The sequence below is a fragment of the Sphaeramia orbicularis genome, chromosome 6 (genome assembly GCF_902148855.1).
Source record: "Sphaeramia orbicularis chromosome 6, fSphaOr1.1, whole genome shotgun sequence".
Lineage (NCBI taxonomy): Eukaryota > Metazoa > Chordata > Actinopteri > Kurtiformes > Apogonidae > Sphaeramia > Sphaeramia orbicularis.
Genome location: NC_043962.1, coordinates 27,034,065 through 27,054,314, shown reverse-complemented (window position 1 = coordinate 27,054,314; position 20,250 = coordinate 27,034,065). Strand labels below are relative to the sequence as shown.

General features: G+C 38.8%; 1 protein-coding gene across 3 annotated transcripts in view; it reads right to left on the bottom strand.

The window, feature by feature from the left end:
- The window catches only part of grm3 (glutamate receptor, metabotropic 3), a 41,772-nt gene extending 26,821 nt beyond the window's left edge, over window positions 1–14,951 (bottom strand). The window contains exons 1-3 of one of the 3 annotated variants that reach the window (XM_030137295.1): window positions 14,841–14,951; window positions 5,661–5,720; window positions 3,843–3,875 (exon numbers count right to left, since the gene is read on the bottom strand). The gene's annotated coding sequence lies outside the window, so the exon portion shown is untranslated. Of the gene's footprint in view, window positions 1–3,842; window positions 3,876–5,660; window positions 5,721–5,831; window positions 5,928–14,840 lie in introns of those variants that run through there. The other 2 variants (XM_030137293.1, XM_030137294.1) reach the window with 2 other exon arrangements.
- Between the last annotated feature and the right edge of the window lie 5,299 nt (window positions 14,952–20,250).

Genomic DNA, 20,250 nt, shown 5'->3' with positions numbered 1-20,250 from the left:
TCAAAGTCGTTTCTGCTTCACAGCTCAAGCCAGGCCATGACTAACAAGGATATGGAATTGTTTTTGTTCCCCGCTGTTCTCCAATCTCCCCCTTCCCTTCTCTTACATCACCCTGTAAACTTTCTCCTTTTGATGTGCTTGGGTATGTGTGGGTTTGCCCCTGGTTGTATCAGGATAAGCCAGCTTAGATGGCTGGTTGATACATGAGCCCACCCTTCTCATGCCACCGATCAGAAAAGCTTCTCTAATCTGATCTCTGTTCCAACGATTCTCTGCTTGCCCATGAGTTTATACAAGTATGTGTGTGAGTGTGTGTTATCAGATGTATTACTCCCCCTTTCCCTGGCATAATTACAGTGTGAGGACTGAATGCATTTTACCATGAAAGAAGCTAAATTACAACAGTGGGGCCAACAACAGCTGACGCTGCTTATCATAGCATACAACTCAATTAAATCACTTTCTGCTTTGACAGTTACATTTACTAACATCCACTTTTCACAATGACAGCATTTAATATGTCGCTGGATGGTATAAAGTATCCGATTTCACTGATTTTACATCTTAAAGTCAATGTCGGAGTCACAGTGCTAGTTAGGCTGTAACAAAGCTGCTAATGTCATCTATGGCACTAAAGAGATCTTGTTTGTGGCTTCAGATTAAACTCATTGTATTCTGAATGTAACAAAAAACATATTAGAAAACAAATTGTATAAATGCATAATGTCTGTTTACACCACATAAGTCTGGGTCATTGGAAGGACTCTGCTGGAATAAGGGTTAATATTTCCATTTTGTTGTTGTAGCAGTGTCACAATTTTGTCATCCTCTTTCCTTCCACTATCGGTGTTACTGTTCCCTCCGCTATGAGAAAGAACAGCCTCTGAGCCCTGACTACACCCTGAAAATGGCAGGTTTTGTAGGGATTTGTTTTGTGTACTGCACCTTGCACACATGTTTCACCAAGACAACTTCTCTCTTGACACTGTTTTGAAAATGCACATCATCCCATGCTCAGTGCTGCTCGATAACTAGCCAAACAACCTGGGTATGTTTTACCCTAATTCCAGAATGATGTCTACCTACAGCACAGGCACAGTGTTAAAGAAATATGGGATAGGTCTAGCTATGTAAGACTAAAACTATACTGACAATTAGATACCAACTTAAAAATCTCAGTTTAATGCATCAACTTTGACCAGTCTGATAAAAGCACCTAAAGCTGGGCACACACATGTGAAGACTTCTGGGTTGATTACGACTATAATTTGGGCATCATGACTCATTGGACATAGCTGGATCAAATGGGGCTCAGTCTGTGTTCTCACTTGGCAGACAGAGCCGTGTGCTGTTTGCTGTGCAACAGTTCCAGCCTTTAGTTGTTAGAATAAGTCGTGATCAGTTTTTCGCATGAGGATGCTTTCAAACATGTTCAAGCATCTTTCTGACTGACACCAGAAACTGAACACATCACTGCTGCAGTAGAAACAACAGATATGGTGAGAATAAACATGGTAACAACAAAGTCCAGTAGGCAATAATACTACACAGTGTATTAACCCATAAAGACCCAGTACTACTTTTGTGGCAGTTCCAAAATATTTTTTTCTCTATATTTAACTGGTGTTACGTGATTTATCACCATTTATTATTACATTATCCTCTGTATTTTATGTTTTTTCAGTGAACATCAGATATTTTCCTATATTTCATTTACTGATCATGTAAATGTTCATGAAGGCTCAAAGTTGTGACTTACACAAAAAAAAGGGAAAACTGAAGAAAAAGTGACTTTTTCAGCAAAATACATCATTAACTGAACATAAACCAAGTGTCTCCATCCACTGCCATTATCAAACTTCATGGGTTTTACTGGTCAATCAATGCTGTAGAAAATGATGGTGTTTCCATGGTAACTACGATGCCTCTGAACGCCCATGAAAAGACAACAAACTGCTTTTTTTTTTTTTTTTTTTTTACCAGTTATTTAAATGTATTGATTGGATCAGTGGATCAGAGGTTATTAAACATTTTAGATCAGTAGATGGTTTAGGTTGTCAGTGGCTGTTAGGGTCTTTATGGGTTAAAGCTGCAGTGTTTGCAAAAAAAACTATCACTATTAGCACTATTCAAGTGGTGTGAAAAAGATATGACTTCTGTGTCTATTCCTTTCATGAGTTTCCAGGTTGTACAAAATCTACCCCTTGACTCAGGATTTTATCCATATGTCTTATATTTAACCCCCATGCCTGCCAAAAAACAGACTTGGGGGTTAAATATATGATTGACAGCTGTAATTCCAGGTCATGTCTAGTCAGATTCCACAAACTGTGACCTGGACATAGTTCTGCAACTTTACTCTCTGTCTTTATAATGATTTTATATTTAGCCTTTTGATTCAACCAAGAGGCAGGAGCTTCAAAAGTGCAGTGTGAATTTTGTAATTCTGGGGGTTTTCACTGTGTTTTCAGCTTCTGTAGCTTTAATGTTTGAGTTTGTATTGGAGAGGCGTGTAGCTAACAATGCTGTCAAGGGATGATTTGAGTCTCTGGACGATATGAGTAGCAAATGCATAGAAGCATTTTTTTCTGTCGGCCATCTTTTACGACTTGCTATGGCAACCATGCTAGGACAATCATTGGCATAGAGCTGTGATTACCCCACACCGCTCAGCTTCACCCAGATTTAGATCAAAACGTTTGTCAGCTGGATAAGCTCTCAGCTGTGAAAGAAACCAAAAGTAGGCATATAAATTGACTCTCGAAATTACTTCTGATTGCTAGAAAGATACACCTTGGAGGTAAAGTTAAGTCTCTGTACTTTTCATAATTTGGCTCATACAACAGCGATTTGTCCTAGTGGGGTTGCTGTAGAAAGTTGTAAAAGATGGCCGACAGAGATAAATGCTACTACATATGCATGACTCGCATCGTCTGGAGACTCAAATCATCCCTTGACAAATGCTCTGTCCAGGCCAGATAGCAAAGTTTACACATTTTAACGCTGATAAATCAGTAAAATGAGTACAACTGCGAAGGCTTTGAATGTACCAGGTAGGTAATCACAGTGGCTTTTTTTGATCTAGTATTAATTATGAATGTTTTCATACTACCATGCTGTTGGCTTCATGGAGTCTGTACACATATAGTGAATGACATGCCACGTTTGGGTCATACATGCATGTTCATTTTCAGACAGGTGTGTGTGTGTGTGTGTGTGTGTGTGTGGGAGGGGGGGGGATATGTGTTTAACAGCAGTAATTACCAATCACAGTTGACATTATTAAGCTTGGAAATGTGTCAGTGTCAGTTTTAGTCTTCTGATTTAGTCCAAGAGAAGAGAGTTACAGAAGGAAGGTGTGTATTGTAAACTGTTGGCATTTTTACCCCTAATTTAAGTGTTTGTGTCTCCTTTCAGGTTGTCAAAGACTTAAATCAGCTCCAGTTTCTAGAAATAATTGCCAACTGTCTTGTGTTCTGTCTTAAAATGCTTCAACCAGTCATGTGTGCACAGTGATGTAATACTTAACTGCTAGATGTCAAAGGATTGCATACATGAGCTTTTGCCTTAAGATATTAAATTATGTATTAATCCATTTTCCTTAGATTGACTATCAAGGAGAGTGGGAGCAAGTATTATTTAGAAAGAACCCATGGAGATATAGGGACAACATGCAAACTCCACAAAACCAGTCAGCGCTGCAAATCATACAGTATATCTGGCACATCTTATTTATTATTATTATCTGTCTCTTTCTATTTACCCGTCTTTTAAAGAATTTAGTGAACGCAAAGTTGGAAAAAGCCCTAAGTAGGAAATCACTTTCTTCTTTCCAGTTTTACCTTTTATGTCTGTCATCCAGTCTCTCTCCGGTCCTCAGGAGAGATAAGACAGAAGTTAGAGGTTGACGTCTCGACTATGAAAATCACTTTAGACCAAGAGGCAACCTTGTAGTGAAATTTCTGTTGATTGCTGGCATCTCTGGCTCAAATCATGCTTTGTGTGTCTAAGAGAGAGGGTGAAGAGTGTAACCTCCCCTCTTTGGTGGGCAGGTAGGAGGATGAAAGCATCTCTAAGATACAGGCTGCTCAGATTTTTCTGCAGGCAGCTGCCATACCTTAACCACTCTGCTCTGTAAAATGACACATACCTACAGACACGCGCGCACACACACACACACACACCCAGACAAACACCCACCCACACACACACACACACACACACACACACACACACACACACAATCAGACAGATGCACACACATATACACACACACATAAACACACCTCTGCTTCTCTGAGGGGCTGACCTAAAAGCAGACTATTTCTACATCTTAGCTCCCTTCCTTCTCGACTAAAGAAGATCTGGATAAGTGCTTGTGCTCAGAATATATACAGAACATGATATATGGCAAACATATGGTACTATTATTATATAAGGATGAAGGTTATTTAGGAAATTGGTGAATTTTATAGGTAGAAAGCAATGTTGGTTGGTACCTAAAGTAATATAATAAGTATTGTATGACGTGCTCTACCCCAATATAGTCCTTCGTCGTCACTCTTGTCCCTATTAAGTTTAGTAAAAAGTTTTTCCCTGCAAAAATCCCAGGGGACACTACCTGACTTTCATTTGACAGCTATGTAATTTAACTTTCTACTTTTTGGGAGAAGAACACTGATGGTACTTATTAAAGATTTAGATCCAGGCTGTCACACATGCTTGCTGTGTGCAAGTATGGCCATAGTCAGTGTGTTTATCCTTGTGCACTGGGAAAAAAAAAAGAGTAAAATCCCTTTGAATGATTTCCAGTATTCCAATCAAAAAGCTGGAGATCCTGGGAATAAACAAACTTACATCATTATTAGAGACCACTTTGAAATGAACACAAAGGGGAAGTCTGTAATGAGCTTTTGAGGACAACAACACAATAAGGCTGCACAAGTGTTGATGAGTGTTTGTGCGTACTTGTCTATTGAGTGCTTACAAATGGATGTGTGTGTGTGTGTGTGTGTGTGTGTGTTGCACTATACACAATTGTATATTTACTGAGCTGTGAAGAGTTACATTCAAGGTCTTACTTTAATGGCATACCTTTCATTATGCTTTAAATTCTATTCGCCGCTCTTGCGATCAGCCCACAAATGTGCCAAATAATGTTGCCAGTATTTCACACTATCTAACAGTGTCCACTAAAAATGAATGTTTGCTTCATTATAACCTCTTGGAAACTGCCCAAATCCTGCTTCCTGTCTCAAGAGCAACTGTGCAAGCAAGACACACACATAAACATTGTCCCTTCTCTTAAAGTTACAAAATATTGCCAAGGAGGAAACAGTAAAGAACAGTGCATTTACACATGCATTGTATAAAACTAAAGAAACAATTTAATTTTGCATGTCTGTACCCAATTGCTCATAAAAAAAAGTATACATTAGTTTATTTTAAACTTATAATAAACAGCTGAATAATATCCTGTTTTATATCATAAAGACACCAGCTTGAACAAATACCCAGGGCCTATATGTATACAGATGTTACTTAAATCCTAAACAAGTGTATTCCCTCAGAGGCTTATTTGCAAGATTTTGACTTCTGGTAAGTTCATTGAAGAAAATCCTATTAAGGTAATTGTCACATATGTGCATTAAATGTCTTACCTGAATAAAAAAGGATAAAAGCAGATGGCAGCTTGCACATGGCAACATCGCCACAGACACCTATTAAAAAGAGATGGGAGACATACATGAGGTAAATAGAGAACAGCTAGAAAACAACCTGACTGTCAGTAGAAGAGTTGGATCAAATAAAAGAGGAGGCCGTCAACTGACCCTTCTCCCAAGGAGCTATGATGCAAAGTACAAACTGACAGACAACCCCATTTCACCTCTGACCTGGTTAAAATCTGCGAGTCCGCTACATACACATCAACACACTGCTTTATCTCTTCTCGTGCTTCACTTTCTTCTTCATCCATTGCAGGATCAGTGCATCCTTTCCTCCCCTCCTCTCCCATTCCCACCCTTCCCTTTGCTGGTGCTCTACCCAGCCCATTTATTTCCACCTCCTTTACACCCTCCACAGCCTCTCGCTCTCCCTCTAACAGGCAGGGCTGCTGTGGATGACACGTATCCAGCTGAGAACAGCCATGTAGGGTCGATGGACCGCGGTACACTCAGAGAAGAGATAGCCCTCCAACCCAGCCCCAACTGTGTGTGTTTTTTTCCCTCTGTGTTTGTGTGCTTATTTATTGTGCACCTCTCACATCCAACAGCTGCACCACTGACAAGAATCTCACAGTATGGGGAAACACTGTATGTCCATGCGTTTTGTCTTCTTTTTTTTTTTTTTTTTAATTAGGAAGACAGAGAGTTGGAGTATCATGTGAAAGCTTTTGTTATTGCAGAACAACAGAACCCCTCAGCCAACCTATCAGACCTGCACCCTATCAGAGGTTTATCAGTTAATTTACCCAATTCCATGGTGTGTTTCTTTGTTTTTCCACCTTTCTCCCTCTCAGATACACACACACTTTGCATCTCCCTCAAGTGTTTATTTTCTTTTAAATTATTATTTCTTATTATGTCCAAATAAGTGCAGCGCTGTTTATTAAAGGAGAACAAATGCACATTGTGAGCATGTAAACTGTAGAAGACACATATTTTTAGCCCTACTTTTCTTACTACTACTTAACAATTGTGCACATATGTGTTTGTGTGTATTGGTGTATTTGTATGCATGGCGTCCCAGACTTCTGACAGTCTAACGGGTGCAATGGGCTGTGACCATTAATTATTTACTAAGTGCGTTTTAGGCAGGAAAGACTGATGATCCATAAATAGGACAGAAGGATATCACAAAACACAACAGCTACACAGTTACTGTAGGGAGACGGGATGCATAAAGCATGCGCCTCCTAGTTCTTGAAAACAGAGTTCATAATATTTACATAATAACTGCTAATTCATTTTTACCCAGCCTCTTATCAAACAGTTAAAAGTGAAATCGGAGGAAGCCTTCTTACAGTATAAATGAGTACTGGAAAAACTTGGGTAAACCCGCTCCATCATCGATGCAAATCAATAATGATCTCATATGACTATTGATATGTTCATACAGACAGATATAAAACAGCCTGTTCCTGTATTGATTAAACAGTCCATTTTGTGACCAGCATTAGGTTCAAAGGTTAAAGGCTGTATCATGTTCAAAACATAGAAATGGATTTCCTGGATCTTCCTGACAGGTTAAATTGAAAAGATTTAACTACACAATTGATCATTGCTTAACAACATTCTGCAGCTTCGGTATTATAGATAAAAGAAAGGCACATTAAAGTATTTGAAATTGAAAATTAGATTACCCTGCACAAGAACTGATGTGCTTCAGGGGCACAAAGAATCAACTGAGCTCTCATGTGCAGTGGGTACTCCAGACGGATTCCCCACTAAAAGAGCTTTTAACCTCTGAGCACCACACAAACGTGGGAGTGGGAGTGCTTGGCATTGTAGGATATTTTACAACACATTAGATATTACTTGGATGAGATCTCTAAAAAATGGTTTGGAATGTGATTCCGGTTACAGTATTTCAGTCTGAAACTGCTAGAGATCAATAATTTTGATGAGCAACTTTATGAATTCAATCCAACAAATACAAAAAAATACAAATGCATGCCCAGACTTCTCAAATGTGAAATGTAATGCTTTGGTGTCTATTAAATGAAATATCTCCAGAATTACAGCATGAATTTGTATAAAATGAGAAACAAAAAAATGAAGTTTCCACTGTGAACATTAAAATGCACTTCTTATGGTACTTTATAGACCAAACTAACAGGACAGATGCTTATGATATTAAGGTATAATGAAATAATATAATTGTTAATTGCATGTAACTCATTAGTTGCCTCATCCTAGTGAATTACGGCCCATTATCTGTTCCTCATATTAGTCAGAGTGCATTCCTTGTGTTTTGGTGGTCTACAACTCATCCGACACCGGGTGATTAAAAATCGCTGTTTAGCCCCAAAACAGACCGGGGGTGGGAATATGTGAAAGCATTCATCAGATCAGTATTTCATCACTGTAGAGGCAGCTGGCCTGTCAGATGGGAGAATTACCCCTTTGTGGATGGCATCTATCAACTTAACTGTCATGTAATGACCCTGGAAGTCATTGAGCATCAGTCAGCCTTGCCATGGCACGGCCGCTGCTGCAGCCTACTTAATTCATGTTCACACTCTATAGTCTGTCGTCACTGGGGTCAATGCACGAGGTCTACAGAGCGTTACAATGAACAGGTAGGAAGTAATGGAGCATAGTGACCACAGTATACCTAAGATACACAGAAGAATAAATATAATTGTTTTAGACAGAGACACGTGCCTCTTAGGTGGGCTCAATTGGTTGTTTAAGGTTGGATTGTAAACTGTGGAAAACAATTACTGCAGCCATTCTTCACTAATTATTAGAATTTCAATGATGTACTAACCATTCGATTTGCTCTCCCACACTAACCATGGATTTGTCTTCACTGTAATGAGGAGACTAATTGTTCCCACTGCAGCACAACAGTTGCAGATTATTGTATTTGAACATAAAGGATGGACTCCGACCATAGGATTCAACCATGGTGTGTAAAAAACATCATCAGACAAACCTTTTAGGAAATTACAAAGATGTACTTTATATTACACAGTCACTTCACCCTTGGTTCATGGCCAACTCCACCTACTTCATAACTTTGAGCATACAAGGGACTGCAGGGTGCCAGAAAGAGCTGAGGAGCAGTGGGATGAGGAGGATGTGGATGTTTGCAGCAGAAGTTTCTCAGTGACTTCCCCAGGCCAAAGAAAAATGGAGAGCGACACAGAATTGCAAGGCACCTATGCCATAGAGGGTTCTTTTTGGTGAGGACTTTTCCTCTCCAGAATCCCCTGAAGCAGACATCAGTGAGGTGCAGGTGGTCCTAAACCATGTCAATTCGAGGCAGCGGCTTCAGCCCCAATGATGCCCGAAGCTGGAGCTCATGGTGCCGAGGTAATACAAGTGCAATAGAAGATGAGGACAGTTTCTGAGTGGAAATGTAATATTAGTTAGAAGGTTAAGGCTTCTATATCCAGAAAAAGTACAAGACTGAACCACTGCACTATAAATGGGAAATACAGAGTAAGACGAAGGTTAGAAAAAAATCGTGTTAACACCTATAAATAATGAAACTTATTCAACTTGCATTTGACAGTAAGTGCAGTTTCATAAACCCCTTCTCAGTAAATCTTAATATAAATCTCTTGACATAACTATGTCCCAAACGGTTGCATTGGCCTTGCAAGGTTCAGCATGATTTAAAACTATACATAGTGTCCTGATGCATTCTCAAACCAATGAAATGCCAGTTTTTTATACATTTTGTAAGAACTAACACCATTGTTGATGTATTGCAACAAACTACAGTCAATTTAGTTTAGTTTACAGCCTGAAAAAACTTTTAGGCGTGCGGCACCTCTTTAATCAAATCAGACTCTTCACACCCATCCAATACAATAGAAACAAGTAATGCAAACTAGCAACAAAGGCTATGCTCAGTGTTTTATTGATTATGTGACAGTGACATTCACAGCTCACTGGTTCCCAGATGTGTGACAGATGCCCACTCAGCAGTGAGCAAAGAAAAGCTGGATGTTGGTAGGAGAGGGTTCAACCTCAACATGTGCGAAAAGCATAACCTGAGACCGAAACTCTTTAATTATTGGAAAATCTCTTCAATGATATGTAAGATTTTTGCATTTTGCAACTGTTGTTTCCGACTCTCAGTAAAGAAACATATGTTGTGTGCAGCAATTACCTGTTTTTCTTTTGCATGTAATTATCAGCTAGTGAAGTCTGTTTTTATACAGCCATGTGTTACACATGTACTGTATACATGAGTTGGAATATTTCAGTAGTGATAAGCATTGGTTACTTGTGCAAAACATAATTTGACAATTAAGTCAGAGGGATGGACAAATGACAGAATAAAAGAATCTGACAAGACATTAATGAACCTTGACCTGTAGGGCTTCAGTGCTGATGTGCTCACACTGGTTTATACAGTAATACAATTGACTAAAGTAGTACTCAACTACAGCCACGAAAGAAAGAGGCTTCTGTCACTACCACACCACCTACAGGCTATGAAACTTAAATTTCTATTTATTATTGCCCACCCTAGACAGTGACCTAACTCTTTCAGACTAGATGTTTGCATAATGAAAACTGTCAAAAGATATTTAGCTTTTAAGCCACAACAGTTAAGGAAAGTATAATTAGATACACATACTTAAACATAATTTTACAAAATGTTAAAATGTGAGGCATCTGTGTATTCTAACTCTAAAAATCCCCCTTTTTATTAACAATAGCTCCCTCAAAACACAAACACTAACTCTGTGAGGGCACTTACTGACACACAAAAAAAGGTTTCACTTAATGTTGTGAGGACAAGCCGAAATCTCCTCACGCAAATTTTTAACAATGAGACACAACTATGCAAACACATGCATGCTCACACACAGAGACACACTGGTTCCCTCCTAACTGATTATTTATTAAAGAGTCGGATCTCTCTCTGAGACACACCGTCACAGCTGTACATCCCACTGCCCTTTCACTGCCTCATCCCCTGAGTGTATGTATGTGTGCCTGTGAATGTCTGCGTATGTAAGGAAGGTGGGGGGATGGGGGTGAACGAACAAAGTAGTGCTAACATGCAGAGTGTTTGTGTGTGGGCTTGTAAGTGTGTCTAGTGCTCAGTGTGTGTGATGTTGCTGATGAGAGGTGAACTGTGGCAGTGTGTTCTAGACACTTTCCTGTTTCCTCACCAGAGCGTAACAGTGTACGACACATGTGGAGCAGAGCACCAGTAGTAAAAGTACTTGAAAAGCCAAGAACTTTAGGGGGGCCTAGGGACAGAATGAATAAAACTTGCAGCGAATCAAAATCTGATATATTAAGTTTGCTTTATAAATAAACAAATAAAACTACAGCTGTACTCACAAATGCTGCAACAAACATTCAATGTGCACCTGAAACTCTCAATCCCCAGTAAATGCTCATATCTTCTAAGTTCTGGTCATTTCTGAGGGTATATGTATGAGGAACTGGCCAGAGCATTACTCAATATATTAAACGCTAAACTATTTAGATTGTCCAGTCAAGAAAACATGGAATGGTTTTTGGTTCTCTAAATTTAGGGACATTATTTTACTTTGAGATCATTTGGTTAACATTATGCGTTTCAGGTTGTTTTTTTTTTTTTTTTAGGATGTTGTTTTTTTTGTGTTTTTTTTACAACCAGACTCCAGTTTGATCTAACTGTTCCTATTATTATTATATGTATTAGCCTCCACTTGATCCCATGTTTTCATCCACTTGTGTGACTCCAGTGTGGTGTACTTTACATCTGTCTTCAGCTCTGACGAACAAGTGAAATCAGAAAGAAAAGAATGCAATTGAAAGAAAAAAAAAATCAATTCATTTATATGTGGACATTTATTTTTTTTTCCCATACTGTCATTTGTAAGGAGTGTGTGTTTGATTTAGTTGTACCTTTTACTTGGACTATGTTCACCAGTAATGTAGTCTAATTACATTATTAATGGATTTTGTGTTCCTGTCTTTTTGAGAAGATGTAAAGATTTTCCAGCTTTTGAACACAACAGCTTCGGAGTAGGATGAACATTGAAGTCAGTTTTGAAAAATATTAGAAAGTTATGACAAGAGTTTACAGAATTGAATGGGTCTTTCTTATCAGCACCGTGGACAGCGACATAATTGAGCTCACATAGAGTATTGTGCTCTTGAAAGCACCTGTACAGCAGTATTCACAGAAACACTTCTCTAAATTAACTTCTGAGCTTTAGTGGTTTATTATGTCACAGCAGTACAGGCAAGTATTTCAACACACCTGCCTATTTGGAAATGTCAAAGCAGTACACGCAGTAAATGTTTACTCAATGTAAATCATGCATGTGGTAGATAAAACTTAATAAAAGATTATGCAGAGGGTTTGTAAAAAGATGTTTTATATAGAATATTTTAGGAAGGATAGGATCCTTTTTTTTTTTTTTTGCCAAGTTCAAGCTGAATCCAAGTACCACTGTGTTGAGTTAAATCAAGCACCATGAAGGACAAACTTTTTACTTGCATCAAGCTGAATTTGCTTCCCCCGACATGTTCCATGTTGATTCAGAGCACTGATCTGTTCATTCCAAACTCAAAATCTATATCTCACACTGCCTAGAACTCAGTGAAACCACTGAGTACACTAACATCAGTCCAAGGATGCTGTGCTCAGTTGCCTGTCAAGACCGAAATAAAAGGATGGCTGAAACACAACATTCTATAATCACGCTATGAAAGTGGATTAGTCATGTTAGAGCCATTCTGAGTAATTGATTTGAGCGGGCTTTGGTCCACTTGGTGTGTCCTATCACTACTTTCACTGCACTTTTTGTACCAAATGAAACATGCTGTCTTCACATATAACAGTTATAGCTGGTTATAAAGTTTGTTTATACTGTTTGTTAGACCAGCTGTGCTCATATTCATCAGGATTACAAAACCCAGACCAACTGTGAATCTACACTAAACTCATCTGAAAATTCACATTTCTGGTAAATCTAGAGGACATCAGTATTAGAAGAGCTTCTTTTTTCTATGCACTTTGCTTCACTGCTAATGATGACACTCTGTGCTGCATACAGTGCAGAAAGCACTGCTGTGTGGAATCCATAAGCCTGGATACAAACACATCCATACGCACACTAACACACATAAAGATGAACAAACTCAAGCTCATGTAAGCACATTTATCAGAACAAAAATGCTGAAACTCAAGGCCAAAACCATTCATTGACAGAAACGTATCCCTTGAGTCACATATAGATGTACATTCTCTATAACACACTAACATAGACACAAACAAGTAGACGTATCTATACAGTAACATGTGAGCATGTGTTTAAGTTTTAACACCCACACCTTAACACACTGCTCCTTTTTATTGGACCTTTCCATGAACACAGAGACGTACTTAATGCGCACCATCCTCCCCATATTTGACAAGTGTGACTGAACAAATCTAAAATATTACATTTAAGTACACAGAGCTGCGGATAAATACAAGCATAAGGTAAGCAAATAACCTACAGACTAGGTTTCACTGTATCACATGTAAACAGACATCTAAAACACTGAAATGCATCCGCTGCAAAATACAATACATTAATTACAGAGTATTCATTTAAACCTGACCCCACCTTATGTTAAGGGATCTTGCATTTTGTCTATTTAAGGAAGCAAACTCTCCACATGTGACTAACACATGTACACGCACACACAGACATACACATCATGTTAACCACACCCCAAAATAAAAGACGTCTTATTTCTGTATTTATTCAATTATTAGAATAAACATTAGTATTAGCTGTATTATTATGACAGACACTGCCCGACCCTCCTCCTTTCTAAGTAATGATGATTCTTTTATCACTCTTTCATATAGTGCACATAAAGAAGTCTAATTTCTGTCACTGAAGTAAGTCTGGCTTCCACTGCTGATCTAGCAATACAGACAGGGTTAGTATATAATTATTTCAAAACAAACAAATAAACATGTGTGTTTTTTTCCAAATCCTAAAGCATATTTTTTATTAATGACATGAATAAAAAAAGAGAATAATCTGATACCAATTCTGTTAATCCATAATTTTTGATACAGGAAAATGGGAAACAAGGTGTACGCCACATCAAAGTTACATTGTACTGTTATTGCATGAAGAGATATATTCTACTTGTTAAAAAATAAATAAATAAATAAAAACAGCTGAGGTGTGCATAAAAATGAATGTAAACGTGTCCATTAAGGATCGCATATGACACAATTTGACAAAATGCACTATGCTGAGACATAATAATATCATATGAATTCAGTGAAAGCTAGAAAAAGTAAAGCCACTCCTGGATCACTGTTGCATGATGGACACACCTGCTCTAAACAAACATTGGGCCTTGATTCTTTTTAGTGCTCTTGGAATTTTAAATTTAGAGACATCATTTTGAGAAAGAAATATAATATGCAAGAATGTGAAAATTCAGTCCACTAGGTCGTCTTTCATGCATCAGTGCAGGTGAAAATAAATGTAAAGTAACACCTGGTTTCAACATAAAGCCTATAGTTTCTGTCCGTAATCTTATGTGGACACAGCCTTTTGGTTCTGCTGTATCTTCAGTACTGGTCCATGCGCCTCCTCCCTGGCGCAAGGTGTGGAGTGGCTGTCAAAGGGAAAGTCATTGCACTAACAAACAGTGGCCGGATTCCGTTATCAGATCCACCTGTATGCCTGTTTCCAGAGCCGCACTACCAGCCCATCTTTCCCCCCCATGAATCGTACAGCCTCGGGACATGCCTTGGTACGGTCTGTCTGAACCCAAATAACTTCTCAACGCAGCGTAAAAATACGCAACTGCAGATACTCTTTGTTTCACCTTCTCTATCTTTATCATGCATCTGCTGCAGAGATTAGCTGCCGGGGCTTTGTTACTTTATCACAACCAGCGATCTGCACCAATATATGATTAAAAGAAAAATGTACAGAAACCTCGGTTATGCAGCACAACTTGTTTTCTAAATCCTGCGCAAAGTTCAAAGCAATTTGCTCCCTACTGTAGAACTGGCTGACGTGCGCTCGAACGGTCCCGGACTGACAATTTTTCACTGCACTCAGTCATCTAAGCAGTATTCTAAGACTGCAACACATTTCCCCAGCAGTTAGGAATATTTTAGATTTGACCTACCTTGGCGTGTGGGATCCTTCTAAGGTTGCGCAAAAATCTTAAGCTGCTGGAAGTTTGACTTAGTCTACTCCTGATCCCTCGGAGGAGTCGCACTGAGAGAGAGGATGGGCGCCACAGCTCTGCGCGCCAGCTCCGTGGATGTGTGCGTGTATGTGTGAGAGAGACCCGCACGCGCGCGTGAGAGAGAGAGAGAGAGAGAGAGAGAGAGTAGGAGAGCGAGAGAGAGAGAGAGAGGGAAACAACAGACGTGAAGAGCTGTAGCCCCTTGCCAAAGGATGCTTCAGTCTCCTAGCAACAACAATCGATCTGGCAAGGAGACATTTTTATTGGATAAAAAGAAAACTTAGCCATTCACCCCCCTTAGCACATGTTTACCACTCAGAAGAACAACTCCAGCCTTTCTGAGTGAAGAGAGTAAGAGAGAGAGAGAGAGAGAGAGAGAGAAGAAAAAGAAAAAGAGGCAGATGAATGTTTTACATGTGTTTGAGGTGGAGGATGACCTACAGAATGAATCCACATCCATCTGTCTGTTGAACCTGACAGATAAGATGATTTCTGATTTTTGCTTCATGCATGCAACACTAGTTTTTACATACATTATTATGTTATGTGATGATAAAAAATAATTCTCTACCTCTCCATGCGTCACCTTGTTCAGACATTTCTGAAAACTATTAGACTTGACTCAGTGACAGTAATGCGCCATCCCTCCAAACTCGAATACCCTCAGAACTGTTACTAACTAGCATCATATACAGTGTCAGAGTGATATGACTCATGTATGACAAAGGCACTTACATATGGCCATTTCCCTAAGTTAGATTTTTGTCCCTGTCTCTCACACACAATGTTTTGTGTGCTTGTGTGTGTGCATGTAAACACACTTCTATGCATCTGTACTAGTTTGTATGATTATGCACATGGAGTCATTAGAATGCAAGTATGCAAGTGTGCGGCTCCTATTGAACAGAAAATCCTCTTCACGCATGATTGAGTCACAGAGCGTCCTCTCTCTCTCTCTACTCAACACAAACACTCTCAGAAATGCACACTGCACACATACACACACACGCAGCCACTCGGTCTAGAGGCCTGAATTCTGTATTGTAAAGTTAGTCAAGTGCATAGAGATACACTGTCTGAGGGTTTGCTTAAAGCTGTTTTTGATTGCAGCCACAGGCCACATCATGCTGTTTTGTCTATCTTATAAGCAGATTTATGACGACAGGACCCTAAAGTTTCTGACCAGCTCATATGTATTTTAAGTATGTACACTGTGACACCATATGTTGTAAGGAAACTGTCTCAGAGGATAAGCTTTGGATGGGTAGAGATTGATTAGTTGACTGAAGAAGTAAGGGTAAGAGCATCCACTTCACACCTCTGTGACATACATGCATGCACAGGCCTGAGGTGGGAAGTGCACACACTCACAGGCAGCCAGTGTCAGTCACAGCGCTCCCGGACTTCATCCCTCATCCCTGCCGTTCCAGCTTGGGGATGCTGGCCGCTCTAATAAAGGCCTCATTGTCTGCATGGCATGCTTATATGCAGAAAGCCCAGAAAGCCAGCTTTGTCCCATAAGGGTCCCTCAGCGAGAGAGCTTTGTACCCGTAGACCAAGGCATAGTCAAAAAGCTGAAAGAAAGAAAGAAAGAAAGAAAGAAAGAAAGAAAGAAAGAAAAAGAAAGAAAGAAGCTGGATGATTCACTGAATGAATGAAAGTGAAAGGAAAAAATACAGTCACAAAACATAGATTAATTTGACATTGACAAGGTGGTGCTAACATGAACCTGGTGAAAGATCCAGTACGAGAAGCATCTTGTAGATGTTTTCCAAAGTGTTTTTCGAGCTTGTAGCTTTAGCTGGAAAACTAGTGTGCAGGAATTTACCGTTTAGCCTTATCATGGTGAGCTGCTCCAACTCATGCAGCAGGAAGTGAGTCCGCTGGGATTATGTTTTCTTCTTTGATTCCCCACAGATTGTTTGTGTCCCAGCACTAATAGAATTAGCTATGCTTCATTTCCCATGGTCTTCTGTCCTGTCTTGGCCTCGTGATGGATGGAGCTTCACACAGAGGAGTGAGTGTGCTTCGAAGTGTGCCCAGTGTTGGTTGGACAACAGGGCTAGTTACAACCACAAGCCCCCATTTGCTTTGGTCACTTGTGATGTGGAGTATACAGAAGGACTTCTAATAATATGTTGCTGTGAGCAGTTATGGCTGTAATAAAGTTTGGGGAGTTTTCTGTTTGACGTACATCATGATAAACACACTGATTGTTTATGGTGATTACTATTTTATGATTTCTTACAGATTAGACAGATAAATATTTGGTTTGTGTCATACTCCCTAAATGGGACACATTTTGGAGAAAAACACTGCTCATATTTGAATATTAAATGTGAATACAGGTCGTAAATGTAGTCTTTTAGAGGTAAAGCCATCTATATCATATTACAAGTGGAAATTTGAAGCCTATTATGACACTTAGACTTACCTATATGGATAAAAAGACTGTCAGTCATCAAACCTATAGAAATGCAAGACCTCCCATTCCCATTCATATAAAATATTGTCATGATAAAAATGTTCATATCATTTGTTATTTGTATTTATCATGATAAGTGTTCGATCAATATTTCCTTCAAAGTTAAAGACTGATATATCTTCTTGAAGGAATATTGAAAAAATTAAACAGGGATTATTTATGGGCAGAACATGAAATATGTATCAGAAAGCTATAGATAGAACATTTAAAACAACTATAATGATAAAAAAGTGAAAACAAACCAAACACGCTTCAAATGACAATATAAATATAATGAACCCTAAAAATAATGTAAAAAAACAGCCCCATGTTAGCAACAAAACACCATTCATTGTGTCCTGATACTTTTGTCCTTACACTGTACATAAGTTCTCAGTTGCTCCCACAGTTATTATTGAGAATTTGAGGAAAAATTCCCGCAAAAACACAGCAGACCCATGAAATGATGCAGAATGTACCTTATTATGGGAAGAAACAACGTGTCTGCAGTCTAGAAGAATCCATATGCTTAAATAATTGATAGAAACATACTATTTCACAGTATTCTCTTATTATTTGCTTTCTCGAAGACCTGGTTCTGAGTATTAAAATATCAAAATTAAAGTACTGTGAGTAGAGGTATCATTCTGATCTGATGCACCGTGGGGCCAGCTCTGGAAAAAGTGTTACATATGGAAATGAAGCGTGATGCATATCAAATATGCCCTAAATGTACACAGATATGGGTGTATCATATGGTTGGTAATGCTGTTTTGGACTTTTTATGGCTCCTAACAGGGGGTGGGTCTCTAATTATCCTGGTTACGGAGGCATGGCCGACAGACTGCAGGCCACACACACGTCACAGGACGAGCACTGACCTGTCTCATCTTCATCTGCTTTCCAGTCTAACACACATACGCACAAAGTACACACACATATGCAAAAAGTACACACACACACACGTACAAAAAACTATTCTTTCAAGGCTAGTTATTTATGTTCTTCGTAGAAAAGAGAATATTGCAGGAATTTTGAGTTACAGAGGGAATTAAATAATCCGAGGGAAAAAAAAGAATGTTTTATAGTGTTTTGTTATGAGAATGTGTTTTGAGAATTACCTGGTTAAAGTAAGTAGTTAAACTTAACTGTTCGATTACTCTGCAATCAAATTTTACTCAACACACGTGCACACAATAACTTACTGGTTTGTTTGGATGCACTAGGGCACACATACAAACAAATGTGTACAGTATCTGATTTGGCCTCTCCTCTGAGCTTTCTCACCACGACCACAATTCATTAGTAATTGACCGCAGCAGCCTCACTCATTAAAGATTAACAGGCTACTGGTGAATAATTGATTAATGATATGAGGCGATCTGCAGCAGCATTCTGACAATAAGTGTGCATGGATAAGAGGAAGGAGAGGCCAAATCAATGCAAAGTGAAGCAAAGGCCCTGATATGTGACACAGATATACTGTACACACACATACACACACACACACACACGCACACGCACACACACACACACACACACACACACACACACACACACACACACACATACACTGGGACAGACTCCTTCATAGTCACTCATTCACTTGCTCACTGAAGTGTAGAAATTAGAGAGGAAGTCTTCAGGACTTATTTTAATGCCATTTTAGCCTTGGTGTGCTATTTAGGTAACTCAAAAGTACGTTGAAGAGTACGTTTCACACTTATGTGCTCCCAGTTTTTGCGTCGCTCTTGGTTTTTTCAGCTGGTTGCAACTTTATCTCATTTTAGACAAAACCCTAAACCAATTTCTTTGAGCAAACACTCTGCTCTCTGTTTGTCTTATCCAGCAGATATTCATGAAGGTTTTTGAGCCCATTCTGGTCAGAATAAGATATTACAGTCCTGTTTGCAGCATTCCTGGTTCATACTTTACAATGTTGCAGGCTGTTTCGCAAGTAGCACAAAATAAAACTAACATTATTAATAATATTTTGCAACATTCAGCTCTGAAAAATGTTAAAAAAAAAAAAAAGGAGCCAGACTTGTTAAGAGATGTAAAACCCTATTATGAAATGTGTCACATTTACTGTTCTAGTAGCTAATTACTAAATATAATCAAAATGTTAAATATTAGGCTGAAATGTTGAATATATCCATGCTGATGTTAGCTTGAGACAACTCGTTTTGTTTTTTGTGGTAGACAGTATACCTCCCTGGACATTGTATAACACATGACAAAAAAATGCAATCTTCTCATGTTATATATTGATGTTGTTGTCAGAGAATGAATGCTTCGGCAGAAATTCCTCTCACTGACACCAAACAGCTCCATCCCAGCCTTGGGATACAATATTTGGTATGTTTTCTCATTTTGCTTCTTATTTAACAATTAGTTTTGCTTCTATTTTATGTTGCTTGAAGCTTAAAAACGCTCTTAATTTGATCGTGTGCTACTTTACAAACAACAACCCCTGTTCCTACTGTGAAATTTGTTGTATTTGTCGAATTGGAAACTCAATTTTAAGCATTATATCTGCCACAGTAGCCTACTCTATACTCACAATAACAACCTTCCTCTCCTCAAAGTTTGTAAAAAATAATATTAAGCGCTTAGATAGAACTGACAGATAGATCCCGAGTTTTTACAGAAGGCATGCAGATAGAGAGACAGACCTACAGTCAAGTTTGGAAAAGTATAAACAACTGACAAATTATAGAGAAAACTACAGAAGCTGCACAGACAAACAAGGGAAAATGACAAGGGCTGTCGGAAATGCTTAGAAAAAGTTGCACCCTTGGTAACAGAATATTCGAGGCAGAGTCCTTCTCATACCAGCTCTGCATTAAACTGGTTTTGCATCAGGTTGTTTTTGACAGGAGT